The following is a 17,562-nucleotide window of genomic DNA, read 5'->3' as shown; positions in this document are numbered from 1 at the left end:
AGAGGTGAGTTTGGATACAGGAAACTCCTCTGAGTCTGCGCCGCGAGCGAACAGGGGGTCTCAGCACTGCGGCTGCGCAAAACCAGATGCACGGATCACTCGTGCATGCGCACGACGGTCTATGAGCAGAATATCCCAACGCTGCTTTGAGGCTGCGCAGGAACAAAGATACCGCCTAGCGAAGCCAGCGCAGAACGGACTATTTTCAGTAGAAATTCTCAACACTGAACTGAGGCTGCGTCAAATTAGAGATACTATCAAATGAGCATGCGCAGAACGGTCTATGAGCAGAAGATTCCCAACGCTGGACTGAGGCTGCGCAAAACCAGAGACACCGATTGGCAGCGCATGCGCAATACGGTCTATCAGCATAACGTACCGGTGACCGTGAGCCAGGAAGTCTACCTGCTTAGGCAAATACTCAGGGAGGGAAGCAGGAACTCTCGCCGCCCCGCCACATCCCGGCGCCTCAGGCAGGAACTGGAGAGTTCGGGCAGCGGCGGCTCACGCGGGGGAGAAAGGGTGAGGCGCACATGGGGCTGCTGCGGGAGGGGTGGCCGTTTGGCGAGTCTTGGCACTGGCGGGGGCTGTGTGCGCGCGATGCCGAGGAGGGTGAGAGTCACGCGCTAATTGGTGAGTGTGGGGTGGGTGTCCCTGCGCCCGCCGAGATGAGTGGGCAGGGGCGTGCTCTAGAGTGTGCGGCTGGGAATGGGGTGCAAGATGGCGCATGGCCTGCTCGTGGGAGGGGGGGATGCATTGGGTGGCCTGCTCCTGGGAGGAGGGGGGGATGCATTGGGTGGCCTGCTCCTGGGAGGAGGGGGGGATGCATTGGGTGGTCTGCACCTGGGAGGGGGATCATGCATTGGGCTGCCTGCTCCTGGGAGGGGGGGGATGATGCATTGGGCTGCCTGCTCCTGGGAGGAGGGGGGTGTGCATTGGGTGGCCTGCTCCTGGGAGGAGGGGGGATGCATTGGGTGGCCTGCTCCTGGGAGGAGGGGGGATGCATTGGGTGGCCTGCTCCTGGGAGGAGGGGGGAATGCATTGGGTGGTCTGCACCTGGGAGGGGGATCATGCATTGGGTGGTCTGCACCTGGGAGGGGGGGGGTGATGCATTGGGCTGCCTGCTGCTGGGAGGGGGAGGAGGGTGCATTGGGCTGCCTGCTCCTGGGAGGGGGAGGAGGGTGCATTGGGCTGCCTGCTCCTGGGAGGGGGAGGAGGGTGCATTGGGCTGCCTGCTTCTGGGAGGGGGAGGGGGGTGCATTGGGCTGCCTGCTCCTGGGAGGGGGAGGGGGGGTGCATTGGGCTGCCTGCTCCTGGGAGGGGGAGGGCGGGTGCATTGGGCTGCCTGCTCCTGGGAAGGGGGGGGTGCATTGGGCGGCCTGCTCCTGGGAGGGTGGGATGCATTGAATGGGGGGGATGCATGGGGCTGCCTGCTCCTGGGAGGGTGGGATGCATTGGACTGCCTGCTCCTGGGAGGGTGGGATGCATTGGACTGCCTGCTCCTGGGAGGGTGGGATGCATTAGGTGGTCTGCTCCTGTGATGGGGGTGCATTGGGCGGCCTGCTCCTAGGAGGGTGGGATGCATTGAATGGGGGGATGCATGGGGCTGCCTGCTCCTGGGAGGGTGGGATGGATTGGACTGCCTGCTCCTGGGAGGGTGGGATGGATTGGACTGCCTGCTCCTGGGAGGGTGGGATGCATTGGGTGGTCTGCTCCTGGGATGGGGGTGCATTGGGCGGCCTGCTCCTGGGATGGGGGTGCATTGGGCGGCCTGCTCTTGGGAGGGGGGATGCATTGCAGGGGGGAGGGATGCATTGGACTGCCTGCTCCTGGGAGGGTGGGATGCATTGGACTGCCTGCTCCTGGGAGGGTGGGATGCATTAGGTGGTCTGCTCCTGGGAGGGTGGGATGCATTGGGTGGTCTGCTCCTAGGAGGGTGGGATGCATTGAATGGGGGGGATGCACGGGGCTGCCTGCTCCTGGGAGGGTGGGATGGATTGGACTGCCTGCTCCTGGGAGGGTGGGATGGATTGGACTGCCTGCTCCTGGGAAGGTGGGATGGATTGGACTGCCTGCTCCTGGGAAGGTGGGATGGATTGGACTGCCTGCTCCTGGGAGGGTGGGATGGATTGGGCTGCCTGCTCCTGGGAGGGTGGGATGGATTGGGCTGCCTGCTCCTGGGAGGGTGGGATGCATTGGGCAGCTTGCTCCTGGGAGGGTGGGATGCATTGGGCGGCCTGCTCCTGGGATGGGGGTGCATTGGGCGGCCTGCTCCTGGGATGGGGGTGCGTTGGGCGGCCTGCTCCTGGGAGGGGGGTGCATTGCAGGGGGGGAGGGATGCATTGGGCTGCCTGCTCCTGGGAGGGTGGGATGCATTGGGCGGCCTTTTCCTGGGAGGGGGGATGCATTGGGCGGTAAGGCTACCCATGGGTCTGCAGGGGTTGGTGTATCTGACAAGGGGTCCCTTGGGGCTCCAGGGGGGAGAGGTGGCAAGGGTGATGGTGGGAAAGGGAAATCTGGTGCAGGTGGTGGTCATCAGTCTCTGGCAGAGCGTTCGGCGGGAGCAGGTGTTGATGGTGGGAGAAGGAAGGGGGGGGGTCGCATGGGTATGACAGTGGGGCTCTGCTTTGTAGTAGATCATCTGTGGATCCGCGGGTGGAGGGCAGTGGGGGTTCTGGTGGTGGACAGCAGTGGGTGGGTGTGAGTTTGGGGTTGAACCCATGGAGGCAGAGTTGGGTTGGCAGGGGGAAAGTCGGTGAAGCCCAATCAGGATCTTAGTGTTGTTGGCCCTTTTGTGATGTCAGAGTGGGTCCAGAAAGGGATTGGTACTGTGCAGTCTGTCCAGGTAATCAGTGTGGGGGCGTTTGTTGGTTAAAGGTGTGGGTGAGGTGACCAGGAACAAGGCATTCGATATGGGTTGTCTTGGGAGACATCCTGTTTCCGTGTCTAAACAGGGCGGTGCAGTGTGTAAGGGGGGGGTACCTCTCTGTGTGCATGGCAAGCATATTGTGAGTTCCTTGCCGAAGTTGGGGTTTTGGAGGTGTGGGGGTTGGGTAGGAAAGGTCCTGATGGGGGCATCATTTCTACAATGGTGGCCATTTGGTTTAGGGGGACTGAGGTGCCGGAGCACGTGTTTTTAAGGTTTCAGCATTTTAGGGTGAAGCCTTATGTTCCAGCCCCTCTTCGATGCTATAAGTGTCAGGAGTATGGTCACGTGGCACGATCTTGTAGGAAGGAGAGAAGGTGTGGTAAGTGTGGTGGTCCCCATGATATTAAGGATTGTGTCTCTGTATGTACACAAAGTCTTGTAATTGTGGTGGGGATCATTTTGCTTCCTTTAAGGGGTGTGTTACGCAGGTGCAAGAGGCCTGTACGGTTGTGAGTACGAGGGTGGCCCATAACATCAGTTATGCTGCAGCAGTTCAGAAGGTGTGGGCGGAGCAGGTGGTTGTGGTGGGAAGTACTGCTGCAGTGGTGAAGCAGGTGGAGGTGGGGCAGGTACAATCTTTGCGGGTGGAAGGGGTGATTGGCGGGGGTGTTACTATCCGAATGGTGGATTTGTTGCATTTTATTATCACAACTATTAGTATGATGGCCGAGTGTCAGTCAAAATCGGACCAGTTGCAAGTAGTGGTGAAGGCTGCAAAGATGTATTTAAAGATTGGAAATATCACAGATAAGGATGTTCATAAGTGGTGGTGCCGTCACCCGTGATGGTTCAGGGGTCTGAGGTTGTGGCAATGGAATGCAATGAATTTGTTGGCGAATGGGTAGGAGTTGAAGGAGTTGTTGAGGGTGTGTGACGGTGATGTCGTGTGTATGCAGGAGATGTGGTTGAGAGAGGTTATTAATTTTTGTTTTCCGGGGAATGTGTTGTTTAGGAAGGATAGAGTGGCGGGCTGTGCGGGAGGGGTTTGCATTTTGGTGAAGAATGGCATTCAATGTTCTGTCCTTGAGTTTGGTGGGGAGTTGGAGATGATTGGTGTGCAGTTGTTTGTGGATGATGATGTGTTGGTTGTTTTGAATTTTTATAATCCGTGTAGATCTCTGGATATGGGGGCATTGCAGCAGGCACTGGGGCGGAGCGGCAATATTGTGACAATTTTAATTGTCACAATACGTTTTGGAATCAAACAGTGACAGAGGTTAATGGGGCTAGTCTTGTGGTGCTAGCTGATGAGTGCAGGCTTATTTTATTGAACTTGCCGGGGCATACTAGGACTGATGTTCATACTGGTATGGGATCTTGTTTGGATTTGACCTGGGTCTCAGCTTCTTTAGTTTCTAAGTGTGTTTGGAAATTGAGGACGGGTGGGGAGTGATCACTGGTCTATATCCATAGAGGTAGATGTCAGGGTGGTGAAGTCAGCAAGTCCTGGCCGATGGGTTGTAACTTCCGTAATTTGGTTTGGGTGAAGTATGGAGAGGGGTGTAGTAGGTTGATGGGGTGGGGGTGCCACCCACTGTAGATGAGATGGATTTGACTCTGGTAGGCATTTTCCAGAGTGTTGTGGCAGAACTGGCCCCGGCTCGAGGTAAGCTCTACCGGAAACCTGAGGTCCTGTGGTGGTTGTCCAAATGTACAGTTGCTGTGCAGGATAGGAAGAGGAAGCGTCGGAAGGCCATGCATACTAAAGCAGTGGTGGATGTTGTCACATATAAAAAGGCTAGGGCGCTGGTGCAGAGGGTGATTTGGTGTCATAACCAAGTGTATTGGAGGAATTTTCGTGGTTCTCTCTCTAGTGATACTTGCTTGTCGAAGGTGTGGGCAAGGTTTCGGCATATGTCTAGGCTGGCGAAAGGTGGATCTCAGATTTCAGTAATATGATATGGGGTGTTATATGGTGGTAAAGCGGAGGCACTGGGTAAGTATTTTGCATGTGTGCACAGGACAGAAAATTATTCTCTGGTGTCCAGACGGAAAATGTCAGAGTTTATGGCTGTTAATTATGGTGTGCTGAATGCCGTGTTCAATTGAACATCCAGTATGGACATGTACTTCACTTGGAGTGAGTTGCGGGCTGTGCTGAGGAGGCAACGAGGTTCGAATCAGGGTGCGGACGGGGTCTGTTATATTTATTTGCATCATTTGCCGATGTTTGTTTGCTGGAGGTGTTGCAGCTGTTTACTGTAGTGTGGGGGTAGCAGTACGTTTCCTAGTGAGTGGAAGAAGTCTGTCATCCTGCCGATTCTGAAATTGGGGAAGCTGGATGGCTTGTGTGGCTCCCATCGTCCCATTGCTTTGACTTCTGTTTTGTGCAAGGTGATGGAAAAAATGGTGTGTGGCCGCCTGGTGCATTTTTTGGAGTCGGAGCAGCGGCTGATTGTGTTTCAGAATGGCTTCCGTAAATGTAGATCAGTGATGGATGCAGTTGTGGCGCTGGCGACAGATGTGGACGAGGCCTTGTCCTGTCGGGAGATGGTGGGGTGATTTTTGTTGATATGGAGAAGGTGTACGATATGGTGTGGAGGGGTGGGTTGCTTTTTGTGCTGTGAGAGAAAGGTGTAAGGGGAAGATGTTTTCTTGGATTAAGGATTTTCTGATGAATAGGGTGTTTCAGGTACGTGTTGGTTTTGTGTTGTATCGAGAGTTTTTGATGGAAATGGGACGTCCTGGGGTAGCGTTTTCAGCTCTATTTTGTTTCTTGTAGCAGTGGGTGGCCTTACAGAGAAAATTCGGGAGTGTGCTTGTCAGGTGGGATTCTATGCAGATGATGGGGTGATTTGGGTTAGGGGTAAGGTGGGTGGAGTGATTCAAAGAAGGTTGCAGGAAGCTTTGGAGGTAATGGAAAGATGGTGTCATGCTTGGGGTTGATGGTGTCCTCCTCCAAAACGGTGTGTATGCTGTTTAACAGGTGACGTAGTGGTGTCAGTTTGGATCTCAAGTTGAATGGGGCTGTGTTGGTTCAGGTGTCGGAAATTACGGTATCTTGGTGTGCTCTTGGATGAGCGCCTGTCTTGGAAGTTTCAAGTGGAGAGGACAGTGGTGAAGTGTAAAAGACGTCTTAATTTGTTGAAAGCATTATCTGGTCAGGGATGGGGTGGAGGCCAGAGGAGTATGAGGTTGTTGTATGTGGGGTTGGTCAGGAGTGTGCTGGAGTTCGGGGTTAAGCTGCAGAGCAGTTATAGTCAGAGGATCTGTTTGATGGTGTTCAGGCAAGGGCGGTGAGGATTGTGACTGGGACCGTTCGGTCATCCCCCAAAGAGGCTGTGCAAGTGTTGGCAGGGATGTTGTCATTGGATTTGAGACGGGGGGAGATGCGTGCTAGGTATTGGTTGCGATGTAAGTCCCTCAATGTGTGTCATCCTGTGAAGAAGTGTCTGGTGGTTAATTGGTTGCATGCCTATAAGACTGGGAGTTGGGAGAGGAAAGGGGGACCTTTGGGTTCCAAGCAGACAGGCTGGTGAAATGATTGGGGGTGGAGAGGTTGTGTATGGTGGAAGATGTGGCTAGCGTGGTGGTGCCGGTTTGGATGTGGCATGATCCAATTATCTGTTTGGATTTGGAAAAGGTGGTAGTCAAAGTAGTAATCGAGGGGTGATTAAAAGATTGGCGGTGCAGTATGTGGAGGGAAAAGTTGGCGCTCAGGTATATACGGATGGTTCCAGGGACCCCGAGAGGAACAGGGTTGGTATGGCGTGCTATTTTCAGACGGATGGAGTTTTCGGTGGCTAGATTGTCGGATAATGTGTCCGTCTGCACGGCGGAGTTGATTGCTGTTAATATGGCAGTGCTTCAGATTCTGGGGATGCAGTTGGCTAAGGTGGTGGTGGTTGTGGATTTGATGAGTGCGTTGTTGTCTATCAAGGAGGAGAACTTTGATAGGGGGGATATAGTTGTGCTCATTAGACAGTGATTAGAGGAGTGTTGCGGGGGTACCGTGGTGTAGTTGGCTGGGCTTCTCAGTCATTGTGGGCTCTTGGGTAATGAGTTTGTGGATCAGGCTGCGTATGCGGCCATGCTTAAGGGCGAGGTGGATGTGGAAGTCCCATTGAGCGTGGCTGGGGTACAGGTGATGGTGCGTGGCAAGATTAAGGATATGTGGCAGGATCGGTGGGATATGAGTTTGAAGGGGTGGCAGTTGTATGTAGTGTGCAGGGAGGTGCGGTTTCGGGCAGTTGAAGGGGGTGTAGAGTTGGCACGAAGGGAGGAAACTATTTTGAATGACCTTAGGGTGGGTCATACGGGGTTGGCGGGGTGTAAATGTATGATCGGTAGAGCTGCATCGGCGGCGTGTGAGTCGTGCGGTTGCCCAGAGACGGTGTCTCATTATATGTTGGATTGTGTGAGGTTTCGTGTGCAGAGGGAATTGCTCAGTTAGGATGTGTGACATTGGGGTGGTTTTGCAGGTGTTACCAGATTTGTTCTGTTGGAAAAGAGGGGTAGAGGATAAACAGTGTAGGTTCCTGCTTCAGTTTGTGGGGGAGACAGGGAGGTGGGAAGAGATCTAGTGGTGATGGTTACCTGATTAGTGCATATTTTGACGAACATCATCTAGTTAGATGGAAATCGCTGGCTCTGGGTTCTGGAGTTACCCCAAGAAGAAGGGGGGAGACTGTGAGCCCCTGAGTGGTAGATGTGTTCCTAGGACTGCCCCCCACCTCTTCTTCAAATGTTGACTTGTCTCTGCTTTTCCTTCTAAAACCTTCTGTAAGCCTTTCTCCTGTGTATGTGATGGAGGGCGGGTTATGAGGGTGGGTCAGCAGCTTCTTTCGTCAATAGAATGAAATATTTTCTGTGTATGTCATGTAACTGCTTGGAGTATTTACTTCAGATCACTCTTTATAGAACAATTAATCATATGATAATATTTGCTTTCTCCAGACTTGAATACATTATTGTTGTCTGGTCGTGTTCAGCAAAAAGTAAGGAGAAAAGGCTACAAAAGGTAAGAACCTGCTGTGATATATGTATGCCTCTCTGCACATGTTCCTTGCTTCTGTCTCCTGACCTGTGTATCCAGGCCCGCTCTGTACCCACTTCCTTTTCTCTTATTCCTCTCCTCATGCAGAGGGGTCGACTAGGAACCAAATGTGGCCCTGGAAAAAGTTTTTAAAGTGCCCCATGGTGCGTGGATCAAAGACGAATAACCCGCAATTTCAACCCCTGAACAGAGAGCTTGAATGAGGGCATTTTATAGTAAGTTTATCTGTAAACAGTAATTAAAAAGCCATGTTTAAACTTTTCCAACATGTTTTAGGGGTCTTGTTCAATTCTGAATAAATAAAATGGTAGAAGGTATATGCATGGCCCTGATGATTAAAGTACCCACTTAAATGTTTGTTCACCCAGCATGTTTCATTCCTCTTACTCTTGGATGCTAAAATGGTCTTAATAAAAATAATCCCACTATTCCTGCTGCATACGGCCACTATCACATCATATTTTATCATCATCGAGCCACTACTCTGCCCCCTAGAGTGCGTGTCCCCAGTAGATAGGACCCTAGTATTGAAAGTCTTATGAGCTACTGTGTGAGTGATTAACTAGTGCACATTACTACTACTGAGAACCAGTCTGCCTGTTACATGGGATGCCTACGATTTTGAACATGTTGCAACTAATAACATGCATCTCCTTTTATTTTAACAGGTGATTGATGCCCCAGAAATGCAACCGCAGTGATTGTTAGATTCTCTGGACTAATGCAGTGAAAAGCGTCATTATTAGAATATGCAAGTGTGGGGTCCAGTTGTCTTTTCAGAGTTTTCAGCAACTCGGATTGAGAAGCCTATTTGCTACCAGGCGGCTTCTGTCCATGCAACTCTTTCATGCTAACATCCAATATCCAAATTTGTTCTGGATGTCAATCCTGACATGAAAACGACAAAAAGGTCATTTCTTTAAACCATTTTGTGAATGGGAGAAGCATATCCTTACGCTGAATATTTTAAAAGCTTCAATCAAAGGAAGAATTGTATTTGTCACCAGAAATGATCTTCGCAAGAGAAAGCTCATCTGTGCTCTGAATTTAGGAAAAGATATAGTGAGAAGTGCAACTGACGAGAAACCTTACACATGCACAGAATATGGGAAAAGTTGCCATCTGAAAAACATACTTATTGCCCACATGAGAACATGGGTGAAAAACCTTATTAGGTCACTGAATTTGAGAATAGCGTCCATTTGCATGATACACTTTTCTGCCTTCACAAAATGCATACAAGTGAGAAACATCATGTGCCCATTGAATGTGGGAAAGGGTTTGCAGAGAAGGTAGATCTTACTAGCCACCAGAGAACACGTACAGGTGAGAAATCTCACGTGCGCACTGAATGTGGGAAAGGGTTTGCCCATAAGTGTGATCTTACTAGCCATCAGAGAACACATACAGGTGAGAAACCTCAAGTGTGTTCTGAATGTGGGAAAGGGTTTTCTCATAAGGCAAATCTTATTCGTCGCCAGAGAATACATACAACTGAGAAACCCCATGAGTGTTCTGCATGTGGGAAAAGGTTTTCCCGGAAGGGATATCTTATTTTTCACCAGAGGACACATACAGGTGTGAAACCTCATGTTTGCACTGAATGTGGGAAAGAGTTTACTTCGAATAAAGCTCTTACTAGCCACCAGAGAACACACACCGGTGAGAAACCTCATGAGTGCACTGAATGTGGTAAATGGTTTGCTCAGAAGGAACATCTCACTATCCACCAGAGAACACATACAGGTGAGAAACCTCATGAGTGCACTGAATGTGGGAAATGGTTTGCTCAGAAGGAACATCTGACTATCCACCAGAGAACACATACAGGTGAGAAACCGTACGTCTGTACTGAATGTGGGAAAGGGTTTGCTCAGAAGGGAAATCTTAGTAGCCACCAAAGAGCACATACAGGTGAGAAACCTCATGTGTGTACTGAATGTTGGAAGGGGTTTACTCGGAAGGACATTCTTACTAGCCACCAGAGAACACATACAGGTGAGAAACCCCATGAGTGTTCTGAATGTGGGAAAGGGTTTGCATGGAAGAAACGTCTTACTAGCCACCAGAGAACACATACAGGTGAGAAACCTCATGTGTGCACTGAATGTGGGAAAGAGTTTGCTTGGAATGCAGATCTTACTAAACACCAGAGAACACACACAGGTGAGACACCTCATGTGTGCACTGAATGTGGGAAAGGGTTTACTCAGAAGGGACATCTTACTAGCCACCAGAGAACACATACAGGCGAGAAACCTCATGTGTGCACTGAATGTGGAAAAGAGTTTGCTAGGAATGCAGATCTTACTAAACACCAGAGAACACACACAGGTGAGACACCTCATGTGTGCACTGAATGTGGGAAAGGGTTTACTCAGAAGGGACATCTTACTCGCCACCAGAGAACACATAAAGGTGAGACACCTCATGTGTGCACTGAATGTGGGAAAGGGTTTACTCAGAAGGGACATCTTACTAGCCACCAGAGAACACATACAGGTGAGACACCTCATGTGTGCACTGAATGTGGGAAAGGGTTTATTCAGAAGGGACATCTTACTAGCCACCAGAGAACACACACAGGTGAGACACCTCATGTGTGCACTGAATGTGGGAAAGGGTTTACTCAGAAGGGACATCTTACTAGCCACCAGAGAACACATACAGGCGAGAAACCTCATGTGTGCACTGAATGTGGGAAAGAGTTTGCTTGGAAGGAGCATCTTACTAAACACCAGAGAATACACACAGGTGAAAAACCTTATGTGTGCACTGAGTGTGGGAAAGAGTTTGCTTGGAATACAGCTCTTACTAGCAACAAGAGAAAACACACAGGTGAGAAACCTTGTGTGCACTGAATGTGGGAAAGAGTTTGCTTGGAGTACATCTCTTACTAACCACCAGAGAACACATACGGGTGAGAAACCTCATGTGTGTTCTGAATGTGGGAAAGGGTTTGCTCGGAAGGGAAATCTTACTAGCCACCAGAGAACACATGCAGGTGAGAAACCCCATGAGTGCACAGAATGCGGGAAAGGGTTTTCTCAGAAGGGACATCTTTCTATCCACCAGAGAACACATACAGATGAGTAACCTCATGAGTGCACTGAATGCAGGAAAGGGTTTGACATCTTATTAACCGTCAGAAAACATACAGGTGAGAAACATCACATAATGTGGAAAAGAGCTTGTGAACAGTAATCTTATTAGGCACCAGATGCAAGGAACCGTTGCAGTGTAGTGAATGTTGAAAATACTCCAGTGTTCGCATCTGCCAAACGAGGACATGCAGGTGGTGAAATCCCCTTTTCAATTGAAGCTTCAGAGAGGAGGTGGTGCTTCTTCAATGGGTCTGAGTTTGCCATGGCTATTGACTAAATCTGTGAAATTATCACCACAGTTGTTTCCAGTTTCTTTTAGCTCACAAATAGTGGCTGATTATGATTGGCTGAATCAATGCTGTTTCAAATGCATCCTTTCTGGAATATTTCTGGAATATTCTAACCGGAAACTGTACATTATGTTCTAAGATACTCACCCTACAGAACACTTTTCCCAAGCACCTCCTGCAGATTAACGGGCACCACCATTCTGAAAAAGCTTAAAAATGCAGTGGTTGAATCAATAACTATAGACACTCTTTGGATATATGAGGGAAGGAAACAGCCCTATACATTATTTTGCAAGATGCTGCCTGTCACTAAGTGAGTAATCATTTCTTTAGATCAGTGGTATTCAAACTGTGGGTCGCGACCCCCTAGGGGTCCGCGGGTGCATCCCAGGGGGGCCCTGAGAGCTCAGCATGAAAAAAGATATTTTTTTTTTATTATTTTTTTTTTTTTTTTTAGATTGGAAGAAATGGGCAGGGGTGGCCCACATGGGCGGGCTGAAGCATGAAACTGTCTCAGGCAACAATGAAAAAGTGGCCCACAGTTGTAAATGGATATTCATTCCTTTAGTCACAGACTGGGCCTCATTACTACTATGGCGGACCAGTAACAACGGTGCTGGTAAGCTACCGGCACCGTTGCTACCGTTCCGCCATAGTAAGAGTTGTGCTCGTGGGTGCTTGACAGCCCCCGCCAGGTCTGACCTCAGCTCGTCGGATGCACCAGCACCGTTATTAACGGTGCCGGTGCATCCGAGCTCCCCATTCCCATTTGAGCCATATGGGGCTCAAATGGGAATGGGGATCTACCGGCACCTTCGAAAGGGCAATTATCATGTCCGCCTAACTCGGCATGACCTAGTAATTGCCCATTCGCGGGTGCCAGACCCGGATGCAACTCCAGTGGCAGCCGTGCCGGTTTTACCGGCACAGCTACCGCCAGAGTAGTTATGAAGCCCACTGTTTCAATAGTACCCAAAGGGGTGCTTTGTGTTAAAATGTAAGTAAATTGTGATATATTCAGCAACAATGGTCAACATTACTAACTGCATAGTTAAGTAACTCATCAAAATGGTCCACATTGGCCAAAATGGTGGCCCATTTTGATTGGCCCAAACTAGCATTTTACATTTTTGGTACAGGCATTGCCCTATAGGCCTGTCCGAGCCTGGCGGCTCATCCATAATGGCAAGAGGCGCCCACCCAGTGGCCCCTCACCCATTATGGAGGAGCTAAGGAGCCAGCCCAGTGAAACAGTGAGCACTCCCTCAGCTGCTTTATCCAGCTAATAGAGTGCTCCTGGGCTGGCTGAACTGTCAAAGGGAAACACTGTTTCCCTTTGACAGTTCAGTTTAGTTCCCCAGCCGCACATGCTCACTGAGCCATGCAAGTGCTGGGGCGTTTTGCTTCGCCAGCATTGCATAGCTCATTGGAAATGCTGGCTGGGGCACTGCATGTCTGTATGTCCGAGGGGGAGCTCCTGCGCCTCCTCGCACATACGGACAGAGCAGCTGGAGCAGGCCGTTTCAGCACCCACACACAGGCCAATGCAGAAGGTACGTTTATGTTCATTGTTTTTATTTAAACATGTGTATGGATGCGTTATGAGTGAGTGTATGGTGATGGATGCTCATGTGAATGATAGAGTGATTGCTGTATGAATGTGCAGCGCCTTGCATATACACATAATCATGTTCATTGTGTTAGGACCAGTGGGGCCCAGGGGACAGGGATGGTATCTTTTTACCGGACATCTATCATTCAAAACCCTCTGCCTTGTCCACAAGGCTTTCTGGGGCCTGGGTCCAAAATACCTTCAGCTATTCCTCCGCAAATACCTCTCCTCTCGAGCTCTTCACTCCTCTACCTCCAACTCCCTCAGGGTCAGTCGTTTATCAAAGAAACGAGCTGGGGGTAGATCTCCGTCTTCGGCTGGGGCCTCCCTCTGGAACAGCGCCCTGCCACTCTAAAACTTGAGGAGAACCATCTTTCTTCCTGCACTTATCAGACCTACCCTGTCTGCTGCCTTAAACGTAGCACTTGCAAATTGCTGGCTGCACTACCACTGTTTGTTGCCTTTATTATTTATTTATTGTTATTTATCTGTTTCTCCTCTGCTTCGCGCTTTCCACTTCTCCCCCCTTCCATGCACTTTTCCCCTCACACTTGCGCGTTCTCAATGTCACTGGGCCTAGTAAGATCGCTGTTTTATTCTCCTCTGTTCCCCTCCCTTGCCTTGTCACGCTCTGAAACACTTGTGTACGAGCGCGATAGAAATAAAATATCAATGCAATCTGAGTTGAGAAGCTTTGTCGGTCAACGGTTAAGCATGAGAAGTTAGGCTCAGTTAGACATGACATTCTCCCCTGGATTTCTTGCTCTTTGTTTTGGTTTGTCTGCCTTTGAGATTACTCTGGAACTCGACCTCTGCCTGTCGCTGGATCGTCTGCCCAGCGTCTTGGTTGGTCTGCCTCTGATTATACTGGATTGCAACCCCAGTTTCTTCCTGGATTCCTTGCTTAGCATCTCTGGCTTTTCAGCTCTGTTTTCCTGAATTAATTACTTGCGGCCTGTTCCTGGTCATCTGTGGGTAAAGCAGAGTTGTTGTTCAATTATTCATCACAGACTCAGGGAGCACTAACTCGCTGCTGGTCTCTCTGCCCTTCTGGCCTTCCCGTTTCCTTGGAGGCGTCCTGGTGCCATTAGCTATAGGTCCCTGTGAGCATTTGGACATGTTTTCGGGAATCGTCTGAGGAAGCCAGTCAAGTGGCACAGCGAATAGAGAGCTCGCTTTGACATCTGTGCAGAGCCTGCTAACACAGGTTCGAATCCCGGCAGGGCCAAACTCAGCCTTTCATCCTTCCGAGGTCGATAAATGAGTACCACACACCGTGGGTAATAATAAGCAGCGCTCAGATACCTGAGGGTTCGTAGCGCTATATAAATGCCAAATTATTATTATTATTATTAAGGAGTGTCAGGCGGTTTCCCAGCCTATTGTTAGGACTGGTTTTCCATCCACTTCCCTGGTGGACAGATTTATAAGAGGCCAAGCTAGTTTAGTGACAGGGACAACTCTGGGAGCTGTAGCCAAACCAGTTCAAGGTAGGTGGACGAGTGGTATATGCTAAGTCTGAAGAGGTGGTGAGATTGTAAGGGGTCCTCAATGAGTACACACAGTGAAATGTCAGAGAACACACTTACAATCAGTTATAAACATACTTATTTATTTATGACCATATAACACTATGAAAAAAAATGACTACTAGCATGTAATATTATCACACAACATTAAATAAAATATACATATATACAATCAAAGAAATACAGCAAAATACATATCAAACCCTTGCAAAGGAAGGTAAATAGTAGTATGCAGCACTACAGGTCCACAGAGATCTAACGTTAGAAGTCCATCCCTAAAATGTAATCTAATTCTGATGCATTCTTGTACAAGATGCATTGTACAATGATACAAAGATACCAAAAGTGATAAATTAACACAACTAAGGGAAACAATGATTCCCAGTACTGACGGCCTGAAGGACATGTCAGTTTCCCCATGACAAATGAACAGAAGCCATGCACTGCAGAAAGAGCAGGGCAGATTAAAAAATAAAAAGCTAAACATTTGGGAGTCTGTAGAAATGGAATGGAAAGGAAGGTCCAGGTAAAGAGAAATATTTCCTAGCACCCACCTCCCACCCTTTACTATGGACAGGGGGAACTAATCCACACCTGGATGGGTACTCTGTTCCAGTCGCTTATTCCACTTGGATAGCCCATCAGAATTGCTAAAGTTGGGATCTGGCCTAGGCCTAATAGCAGTGTTCAAGGTCTGTAGACTCATGAACCACCAAAGACACTTTGGATGCTCTCCCATAATATCCGCCAACCACTTCAAAGGCTTAGGGTGAGCAAACGCAGTGAAGTGAGTCCCAAAGAGGAAGGACCTCAAGTTCCCAAGGCACCATATCATACAGAATATAAATCTTCTCAACCTTGGGCCTCCTGAGTTCTCCACCCCTAAACTGGATCTGATGTGACATAAAGGTTGTTCCTCACCTTTCTCATTAAGCTGTGATAGTGTTCTTACTTTTGCAGTGTCATAGGCCTCTGACTGCACTATGAAATAGCTCTTCCAATCAGGTGCCCTGAGACCAGGGGCATGACCTAGGGATTATTTCAGGTCATTGAAGGCCTGTCCGCACTACAGGGTCCATAAGAATGCATTGGGTCCCCTTGACATAGTGAGGGCAGTCAAAGGGACAGCTATATTTCTATAGGCTGCCACCTTACTCCTGTGTTTCCCAGTGAGGCACAGGAAAGTCCTCACTTGGGCTTTGGTAGTGGGGGTTGCCCAGTTCTGTACATAATATACTTCACTGACAAGAGGCTGCATCTTGCCTCCACTTGCACCAAGGTTATGCTGAAGGAAGGCCAATGGCTTCTGTTCAGTTTGACGCTTGGAAGTCTTCCTGTACAAGTTGGCCTGATGAAGGTCCTGACACTCAGTCTCTTGAGTCAGACCTAGTTCCTGCCAAGTGGGGGTTGAATCTGCCATGCCATCCAGACATGTGTTGCTGAGATCCATTGTCCCATTCAGAACAGGGGCTAAGCTCATTTGACAGGTGTCCGTTGCAGCCACCAATCCAGAAGTCCATACACTGAAGTAAGACTGTGAAAAGGCCGAAACGGCTGTCACCTCCTCAGCATAGACTGATAGGGATATGCTGCCATAGCCTGCAGAAAGATCATAAATGCTACTGCAAGTTTCAGTACAGAGCTGATCCACCAGGTAGTCACCTCTTGGTGGATAGTGTGTATCTGTCCTGGGGACAGCATAGTGAGCTCTACTGTCCATACAGAACCTGGCGATTGGGTAAACCGGGTACTCAGTACGCTTAATGATCAGTCTAACGGCTAGCTGCAGCCAGAGTACACATGGATTATACCCTTTCCAAAAATATATAGAGACTTGCACTCTGCGCTTGCGCTCTGCCAACAATTAAATATTGCAACAATTAGTTGATTGGTTATAGATTCAATCTTGTTTTATTATTGATTCAGCCTAATATTACTGTGCATTCAGCCAGCCGACACGTGTCCCAATGCTGACATAATTAATCATAGTGATAACAGACAACGTGTAACCATTGGTTTGATAGTAAATGATACAAGATGAATTCATTAAAGAAAATTTAAAGAAAAGAAAACAATTCAATTTAAGAAGAAAGGGAAACCTTTTAGTTGTTACATACCAGTGGCCGGATGGGTTTGCAGATGAGGAATACAAACGAGACACAGGGGAAACAAAAACTAACATTGAACACGTTGCTAATATAACACCTTTTTAAGCATTAAGTACTTCTTCATAGCTTTACAATGTGATTTAATAGAAATTAATCTCCTTTGCTTGCATGGCAATTGGCCAAATCTGTACAAACTCTGTTTACACCATGGTGGATGGCGGATTTACCGCCCCATTCCAAGGTGAGTGGGGCGGTAAATCCCCATTCCCCATTTACCCTTCCCCATTCTTGCCCCATAGGGCATAATGGGAGTGGGGAAGGCGCTAATTACGGCACCGTAAATTACGGTGCCGTAATTAGCACCAAGGCGGGTTAGCACCTTGCATTTTAACGCCTGCTAAAAGCAGGTGTTAAAATGGTAATCAGGCGTTAAGGGTTAACGGCGCCAACGGCGCCGTTAAACCCTTAACGCCTGGGTTGTAATGAGGTCCTTTGTCTGGTGTCCATTGACATTATAATTAGCCTGCAAGGCCAATGCCTGATATGTATTACTGAATATTAGACTCACCCTGCTCGCTGAAAGAGGCGCTCTATGATATAACATGAAAAGATCAATTGTGATATCTTGCGCCTTAACAGTGTGCTCCCCAGACTGGAGCTGAGTATATACCACAAGGGACTGTAATAACTTACCCGTACCGTTGTGTATGGTGGTCTATGTCAATATTGAAGGTAACTCTGCTATTTGTCAATTGCTGCGCAGGTTAATGATTGACATTGTACTAGTTAGTGATCATTGACCCCATATTATCTATATAGACAATGGGCCTCATTACACGGATGGCAGTAAGGATTTACCGGTACCGGTAATATACCGGTACCGGTAAATCCTTACCGCCTTACTACGAGGTCAAAAAGCAGGCGTTAAATCCCCCAACCCGCAAAGGGACCCAGGGAGCTAATTACGGTACCGCAATTAGCGCCTTCCCCATTC

General features: G+C 49.0%; 1 pseudogene; it reads left to right on the top strand.

Moving 5' to 3' along the window:
• Positions 1-534: 534 nt before the first annotated feature.
• On the top strand, positions 535-11,818 carry LOC138489449 (zinc finger protein 268-like; annotated as a pseudogene).
• The last annotated feature ends 5,744 nt before the right edge of the window (positions 11,819-17,562 follow it).

The sequence above is a fragment of the Ambystoma mexicanum genome, chromosome 9, assembly GCF_040938575.1.
Source record: "Ambystoma mexicanum isolate Mex_15411 chromosome 9, UKY_AmexF1_1, whole genome shotgun sequence".
NCBI classification, from domain to species: Eukaryota; Metazoa; Chordata; class Amphibia; order Caudata; family Ambystomatidae; genus Ambystoma; species Ambystoma mexicanum.
Note: the sequence above shows the minus strand (reverse complement) of the source record. Positions and strands in the feature narration are given on the sequence as shown.